The sequence below is a fragment of the Oncorhynchus keta genome, chromosome 29 (genome assembly GCF_023373465.1).
Source record: "Oncorhynchus keta strain PuntledgeMale-10-30-2019 chromosome 29, Oket_V2, whole genome shotgun sequence".
NCBI classification, from domain to species: domain Eukaryota; kingdom Metazoa; phylum Chordata; class Actinopteri; order Salmoniformes; family Salmonidae; genus Oncorhynchus; species Oncorhynchus keta.
The window spans coordinates 37,730,976-37,739,040 of NC_068449.1; the positions used below are offsets into that span (position 1 = coordinate 37,730,976).

Here is an 8,065-nt window from a genome sequence, read left to right on the forward strand (position 1 = left end):
CATTCCTACCCTGCATGAATCTGCAGCTAGCTAACCAACCAGGTTTAATGTTTGCTAGCTAATATTAAGCTAGAACTAGCCAAGCAAAAGCCTCTGAGATACGAATAAGAAGATCATACATGTAACGTTAGTGAACCAGCCAGCTAACTTTAGCTATCTAACAGTACACTTTAACATAAAAAAACAACACTTTCTGGCAAAATTAGATATGTGTAATATCTGAAAATGTAGCTAACTAGCTATCTGACCCATATACATCATGGATGGATGCGTCTCCTGTCACAGATGCCATGGTTGCCATTAGTTTGAAGATGTAATCTGGAGATATGTGTTTTCTCCATCTCCTTAACTATCATACTTGAAATCCACTGATTTCAAAACTTGGTCCTCCAGAAAGTGGAGAGCAACACGTATGCAGTTTTACTATGCAATATATATTTTTTTAAAGCTGCGTTAGACATGATTACCTACACATACTGACCAGCTCAAATAGATAGAAGTGTGCTCTATGGCACACTAATCCAAACTCATCTCTCGGCATGTCCAACCCACTCATTACCTCAGCCAATCACGGCTAGCGGAAAGGTTGCTGGCTTTTTTTGTGGCTAAACCAACTAGACTCGTAATTTAACCATTTTATTAGTATCTACACATGGCATACAAGTTTGTTATCAAGGCACATGAAAGATCACATGTTCCAGAAGGCATTTCTGCCAAAAAAAACACATTTTGATTTAAAAAAAAGTTTACGTTCAAATATAGTGACCCGCGACATACCTTTTCCTGAAACGGGTCACATATACAAATACCCAGATCAGCAGAATAAACTCAAATAACATTAAGGTATCAATTTTTTGAAAGGGCCTGAACAAGAAATCATCATTTAGACCTCGAGGGTGCATGGTATTTAATCTATCAGTCCAAAGCATTTTAGAGAGGTTGCCACTTCTGATGGATGTGACCTGTTCGAGAAAGGGATTTTCCACCAGAGGCTGGAGCATCAGCTCTGTTTGTAGAATTGGCAAGTGTTTTAGGATTTCACTTTTGATTTTGTTTGAACAATGATTGTTACAAAGCACAGTCATGACGTGCTGTCCTTTTGGGGCTTCTGAGCTAGGAGGTGGGAGCGCTGAATGACAGGTCTATAACATCATCTGTTAGCAAACTTGTGTGTCATTTCCTTTGCCAGAGCGTCAGACTCTTTCAGTGTAGAGCAGTTGCGTCTCAGGTGTAGAAACTGGCCAGTCGGGATAGTGGTTTGAGATGTCTCGGATGATAACTGTTGAAGTGGAGGACAGTATTCCTCTGTTGGTTTCCAATAGATCGTAGTTTGGATTTTGTTAGCATCATCCTTGAATATTTTGAGATCTAGGAAGTTGATACTGTTGGGGCCACTTTCAACAGTGAATTGAAGGAAAGTCGTTGTGTTGATCAGTTAACGGACAAAGTAATTAAGATTCTCTTTAGATGAACCCCAAAATAAAATTGTAGTCAATGTAGCGCTTCCAAAACTTAATATGGGGAAGAAAAGGTTTAGTCTTTATTTTTAACATACACTGCCTCCCAATTTCAAGAGCTCCAACAGAAAGTAATCAGGGGGATTTACAGTCGTCACGTGACTTTAGGAATTTGGCAATCGATTGTAGGCCTTCAGCATGGGGAATAAAAGTGTACAGACTGGCCACATCTAATGTCACAAGTAGTACATCGGAATCAATTTGACAGTCATTCAAGCAGTTGAGTAGATCTTTTGTGTCTTTTAAAAATGATGGCAACTTGAAAACCATAACTTTCAGAAGAAAAAAATCTATGAATTTTGAAAGGGGCTCTGTGACTGATCCTGTCGCTGATAATAGGTATGGGTGAAGGCTGAGTCAGGTTCTTATGTACTTTCAGAAGGGAATAGATAACTGGGGTGACTGGATAGGTGACATTTAGGAACTCGTATTCACGCTTGGTGATCCAGCTTTGGTGAGACGCATGTTGTAACATGCCATCAATTTCGGATTTTAAAGAAGCAATAGGGTTACTTCGCAAGGGTTGATAGGAACCAGACAGTTTCAGGTGCTTTCTATTTTCAGAATTATAATAGCTCATGTCCATAACAACTATTGTGTCACCTTTGTCCTCTGGTTTTATGACCATGTCCTTATTCTCCTGGAGATTTTTTTAGTGCTTGTCTTTCGGCTGGAGGAAGATCGTGATATTGGGGTCCCTGGCATTTTTTTTACATACAGTTTCCCATTCATTTTCAACCAGTCTGCCAAACAAGGTGACAAGTGGGCTTGTATGGGTAGGGAATACAAACGATGAGGGTTTTGAGAAAGAACGAGGAATAGGGGAGGGACCGCTGTGTTGGGGTTCCCCTTTCTTAGTAGGGTCTTTCGATATGTAGCTTGTACTGGATCTGTTCAGAGGGGAAAATAAAAATTTCAGGTGCAGTTGTTGCATGAATTTGTAGGTATCCACCTTCAATTTGAAGGCTTTCATGTTTTGATTAGTGGATAAAGACTGTCCCTTACTTAACATAGACTCCTGCGTCAGTGTCAAGGATGTTTTGTAGAGGTTCAGGACAGGAACTTGCCTGTCCTGGGTGACCACCTTAGGGGACCCCATGCCCCATCTGCCCCTCCTGGTCTTCTTCTTCTTGGTGGTTGGTGTCTTGGATAGCTCGGTCTTCCGCAAAAGGCGGTGCATGGTCTCATTGTCTGTGTCACTTGGAGTGCTCATCTGGTGATCGGTTGAGAAGAGATTGCCACCTGCCTGTCTGCAGGTGTATCTTGTGTTTGTTCCCCTGGCGTTCCAATTCATCCCAAAGGTGTTCGATGGAGTTGAGGTCAGGGCTCTGTGCAGGCCAGTCAAGATCTTCTACACCAATCTCGACAAACTAGTTCTGTATGGACCTCGCATTGTCATGCTGAAACAGGAAAGAGCGTTCCCTAAACTGTTGCCAGGAAGTTGGAAGTACAGAATCATCTAGAATGTCATTGTATGCTGTAGCGTTAAGATTTCCCTTCACTGGAACTAAGGGGCCTAACCCGAACCATGAAAAACAGCCCCAGCCTTATTCCTCCTCCACCAAACTTTACAGTTGGCACTATGCAGTTAGGCAGGTAGCGTTCTCCTGGCATTTTCCAAACCGAGATTTGTCCATCGGACTGCCAGATGATGAAGCGTGACTCATTACTCCAGAAAATGCATTTCCACTGCCCCAGAGTCCAATGTCTTTACACCACTCCAGCTGATGCTTGGCATTGCGCATGGTGATCTTAGACTTTTGTGTGGCTGCTTGGCCATGGAAACCCATTTCAGGAATCTCCCGACGAACAGTTATTGTGCTGATGTTGCTTCCAGAGGCAGTTTGGAACTCGGTAGTGAGTGTTGCAACCGAGGATATACGTTTTTTTATGCACTACGCGCTTCAGCCCTCACCTGTCCCGTTCTGTGAGCTTGCGTGGCCTACCACTTCGCGGTTGACACGTTGTTGGCCCAAGACATTTCCACTTCACAATAACAGTACTTACAGTTAACCAGTGCAGCTCTTGCAAAGAAGAAATGTTACGAATGGAATTATTGGAAAGGTGGCATCCTATGACCATGGCACCTTGAGAATCACTGAGCTCTTCAGTAAAGCCATTCTACTGCCAATGTTTGTCTATGGAGATTGCATGGCTGTGTGCTCGATTTTATACACCTGTCACCAACGGGTTTGGCTGAAATAGCCGAATCCACTCATTTGAAGGGGTGTCCACATACTTTTGTATATATAGTGTAGCTAATTAGCGCAGGTGGGCGCCTCGTCTTCCGTCTGTTTTCTTTAAACAAGCACTGTAACATGGAGATAAGGCTCTGTGGGAACACTAGCCCTAACAAGGTGTGTATCAATTTAACCTTCTGTTTTTGAAAGTTATTTATTGTTGATATGAAAGATAAGGTCCTTATGCTTCCAAAATAGTACCGCAAGTGACGGGTGTTGATGTTCAGATTGAGCATCGGGGCTCTTAACAAAACCTCCCCTGTACAGAAGAAGCCTTCGTCCAATGACTATTATGTGTAATTGGTTTAATCAATAATGAGAACCTCAAGGTTAAGCGTGCACTTGTTAGTATCTGCTCCCATCTGGTATGCCAATAATACCATCAGCATATTTTCAATGTCATCTTATGTTTCTATAGTTCAGTTCCTATAGTTCAGAATAGAACGTGCACAGATTTCATCTGTCTCTTGTCCATGATAGAATGCTGGCCAGTCTAATAGTACAAATACTTTTGGGCTATCTGTTCTTCACTATACATTTTTTTTACAACTTTTACTTCACTACATTTCTAAAGAAAATAATGTACTTTTTACTCCATACATTTTCCAGATATGAAGAATTTGAAATTATTTTGATACTTAAGTATATTAAAAACGAAATACTTTGACTCCCCTAGTATTTTAATGGGTGTCTTTTACTTGAGTCATTTTCTATTAAGGTATCTTTACTTTTTCTCAAGTATGACAATTGGTTACTCTTTCCACCACTGACCATAGGGAGGAAATTGTTGGCATTCCTCAATACTGAAGCAAACATAGCAGTTTGTCCATAGTGACACAAGAGGGGGGAAAGTCCCCAACAAGCAAACACATCCCCCCCCCCACACACACACACACACGATTCACGGGCTATCCTCTTCCACCGCCTAGTTATAGTATGCTAGTTCTATCTCTCTATATTACTTCTATACAGTCTACCATCCAATAGCCTACTCCGTGCAGAGTCGTTTCATTACAGAGCAGTAATAATAGTATGCCAGATTCCATTCAATAGGAGAAGAAGACTAAAATAATTAGTCCAAAATAAAGGAGTAAGTGACCCGTTTCAAAATGGAACAGCGATAATGTTATAGGGAAGACATTTAGTAATGCGCAACTTCATCCAAAGTTTTGCATGCCAGCTGATGTTCTTACGTTGATTTGCAAGACATCCACATACTAGCCTACTTCCAGATGCCATTTGATTTGACACGACCATACTATACCACAAGCAGACAGTGACAACATCCTACAGGACACTTGGTGTCAGTCTTTTTTAAAATGAAGAGAGCACGACTATAGCCAACTATAACAACAACAATACAGTAGGTACTAGAAGGCGTATGTCATTGCTTAGAACCAAACTGGAAGGGGAGAGACGTAAAACAAAAACCATACGTCGATTTTAATAGATGAGCATTAAATAACATACGAACATATGGATAAAGGGGTGGTCACAATGTGCAGAATAAACATCAAAAGGAAGATCGATATATTGTCGCAACAAAATGCATCCCGCCTCAAGTATCAGGTCTATAACGTAGCCTAAAGGATAGCAGCAACGTTCTGACAGCATCGCAACATTGTAGACACGATACTTATTCGGGTCCGTGTTGTTATGAACAAACAACCAACCGTTGACCAAACATTGAAATGTTTCAATAACTGTTTGAAAACATATTATAACCGTGGAACAAGTGAATACATGTTATAACACTCATGTAAAATACTTTATCAATGAAAAATAACTTCGTACGTACGCCCAGAGGAGGTGGATCAGTTAAAGGAATTATTAAAGGAATTAGCAGCGAGGGAAATTACAAAGAAGAGAGAGATGTGAAATGTACACTTTTTTAATATAACGTACCTTTCATGTGAAAAACAAATCCTAATTCATTTTCAAAAACAATGAATCCGATCAAGTTGCATCAAAACGCTATAGTACATCCAATTTTGTCGTCAGCAAATGCAGACTAAAGTTTTACATTTAAACGGGGATTACACGCGTGTGTCGAGCGCCAGACTTCTATCCCTTTGGAACAGTAATAAGTAGGAATACATGTGGAAGGTGGAAGGGTGGCTTCAAACCATGGATAGGGGGGTTAGTACAGATTTGATATACTTTAGTAGTTGTTTTAATACCGATTGTTATTCCGTGAAAATATCTGTTAAAGCATGTCTATTTTAATAGTCCAAGTATTCTCCTAGAGATATTTCGTTGCTCTTTTGATATCTATAAAGAATATGTAGATCGTAGGCAACTGCTCCCCCCTCAACGACTACCAGTTGGTATCGCCCACGGCTGCCTGTCATTCCATTCCTCCAGTCCCATGATTCCACACTGTAGCAGTGCAGTAGTATTTTGGAAGCCTGGTGGCACGGAGTGGGTAATACTGTATTTAGTAGTCTATTCTTGAAGGGAATGTCCACTCAAAAACTATATTTTGGTATTTTTTTTCATTAGTACACTGTTGATAGTCCCTAAATGTTTTGTATGTCAGCAGTCAAGTTTTCAAGATGTTTGACTTTCAAGAAGATAGGTATAGATAGGTATAGAGTTTGAAACAGTCAACGTTTCTGCTTGATTTTTAGATGTATAAGTCATAGGCTACTGGAATCAGAATATGGATGGGGAGAAGATAATAAATACACCACATTTCTAAAGTAAGGATCATCCAAGAATGTCATCAGAATTTAGACTACTACAGTAGACTATAGGATAGTAGATTACAGGCTGCACATTGCAGAACTGGTTTGGTTTTAGAGAGAAGCTGCTTGTCTGTATTTTCCCATTGTGAAGAAATTACATGTGGTATGACCCTAAAAAGCTCCTGTTACAATGGACTCTGGAGGACCATAAGACTTTATCCTGCTAGTCCAGAGCACCTCCTCTTACAAATGGCCCTGGTTACCCTATGTGTCCAGGTTAAAGTTAGTGCAGTAAATAGGGAATATTGGGTACCATTTGGGACACAGCCAGAGTTTAGGAAATGTATAGTGGGGACAACAAGAACCAAGTTTGAGAAAAGTGCTCCAAAATCCTGCTAATGCACACAGTATATGCTGTAAATGGGACAGCATTTTTATGTGTCCTAGACTAAGTTTAGTCTTGCGGACCAGACTTTCTCCCCAAGCTCTATGCAACAGCCTCTGGACGGGGTTAGACTGAATTTTATGAAAAGAAACCCTCAAGGAATACATTCAGTTTATTAGGTACATCACCCCATTCACGAAAATGGTCGCTCCTCCAGACAGTGGGTCTTGTTGCAGTAGCTTGCTATATGAAACAGGCAGACAGGCATCGAGGCATTCAGTTGCTGTTCGATTTAATGTTAGAGGGGGCAAAATGAGTGACCTATGCGACTTTTAGCGTTGTATCATCATCAGTGCCAGGTGCGCTGGTTCTAGTATCTCAGAAACGGCCGGCCTCCTAGGCTTCTCACGCACAACAGTGTCTAGGGTTTACCGAGAATGATATGACAAACAAAAAACATTGTCAGTGGCAGTCCTGTGAGCGAAAACAGCTCATTGATGAGAGGTTGAAGGAGAATGGCAAGAATCATGCAAGCTAACAGGCGGACCACAAACAGGCAAATAGCGAAGCACTACAAACAGCAGTGAGCAGAACGGCATCTCAGAACGCACAACTTGTCGGTCCTTGTCACGGATGGGCTATTGCAGCAGATGACCACACACGGGTTCCACTCCTGTCAGCTAAAAAACAGAAGACGCAGCTCCAGTGGGCACGCCATCAACACTGGGAAATTGAGTAGTGAAAAACCATCGCCTGGTCCGACGAATCCCGGGTCCTGTCCTGATATGCTGATGACAAAGTCAGGATTTGGCGTAAGCAGTATGAGTCCATGACCCCATCCTGCCTGGTGTCAACGGTACAGGCTGGTGGCGGTGGTGTAGTGGTGTGGGGAATGTTTACCTGGTACACATTAGGTCCCTTGATACCAATTGAGAAACATTTGCATGCCCCAAGGAATTCAGGCTGTTCTGGAGGGTGGTCTGACCTGGCACTAGATGTGTGAACCTAATAAATTGGCCACTGAGTGTATGTCAACGTATGTTTAATACTTCCATCAAAATATGTTTTATTATTTTATGAATCATCTCACAGCCCTGCAACTAGGGCTGTTGCGGTGACCATATTACCGCCACTCAGGAGTCATGAGTCATGACCGCGGTAAAATTCCACCTGACTCTGACTCTGGACATGTGTTGGTAAAACCCAACTCGCTAAATACCTGAGTTAATGGCCTGG

At 41.6% G+C, this 8,065-nt stretch overlaps 1 protein-coding gene across 1 annotated transcript in view; it reads right to left on the minus strand.

The window, feature by feature from the left end:
- The window catches only part of LOC118362824 (FERM domain-containing protein 6), an 81,485-nt gene extending 75,665 nt beyond the window's left edge, over positions 1 to 5,820 (minus strand). Inside the window, exon 1 of the mRNA XM_035743458.2 lies at positions 5,663 to 5,820. The gene's annotated coding sequence lies outside the window, so the exon portion shown is untranslated. The remainder of the gene's footprint in view (positions 1 to 5,662) is intronic.
- Positions 5,821 to 8,065: the final 2,245 nt, after the last annotated feature.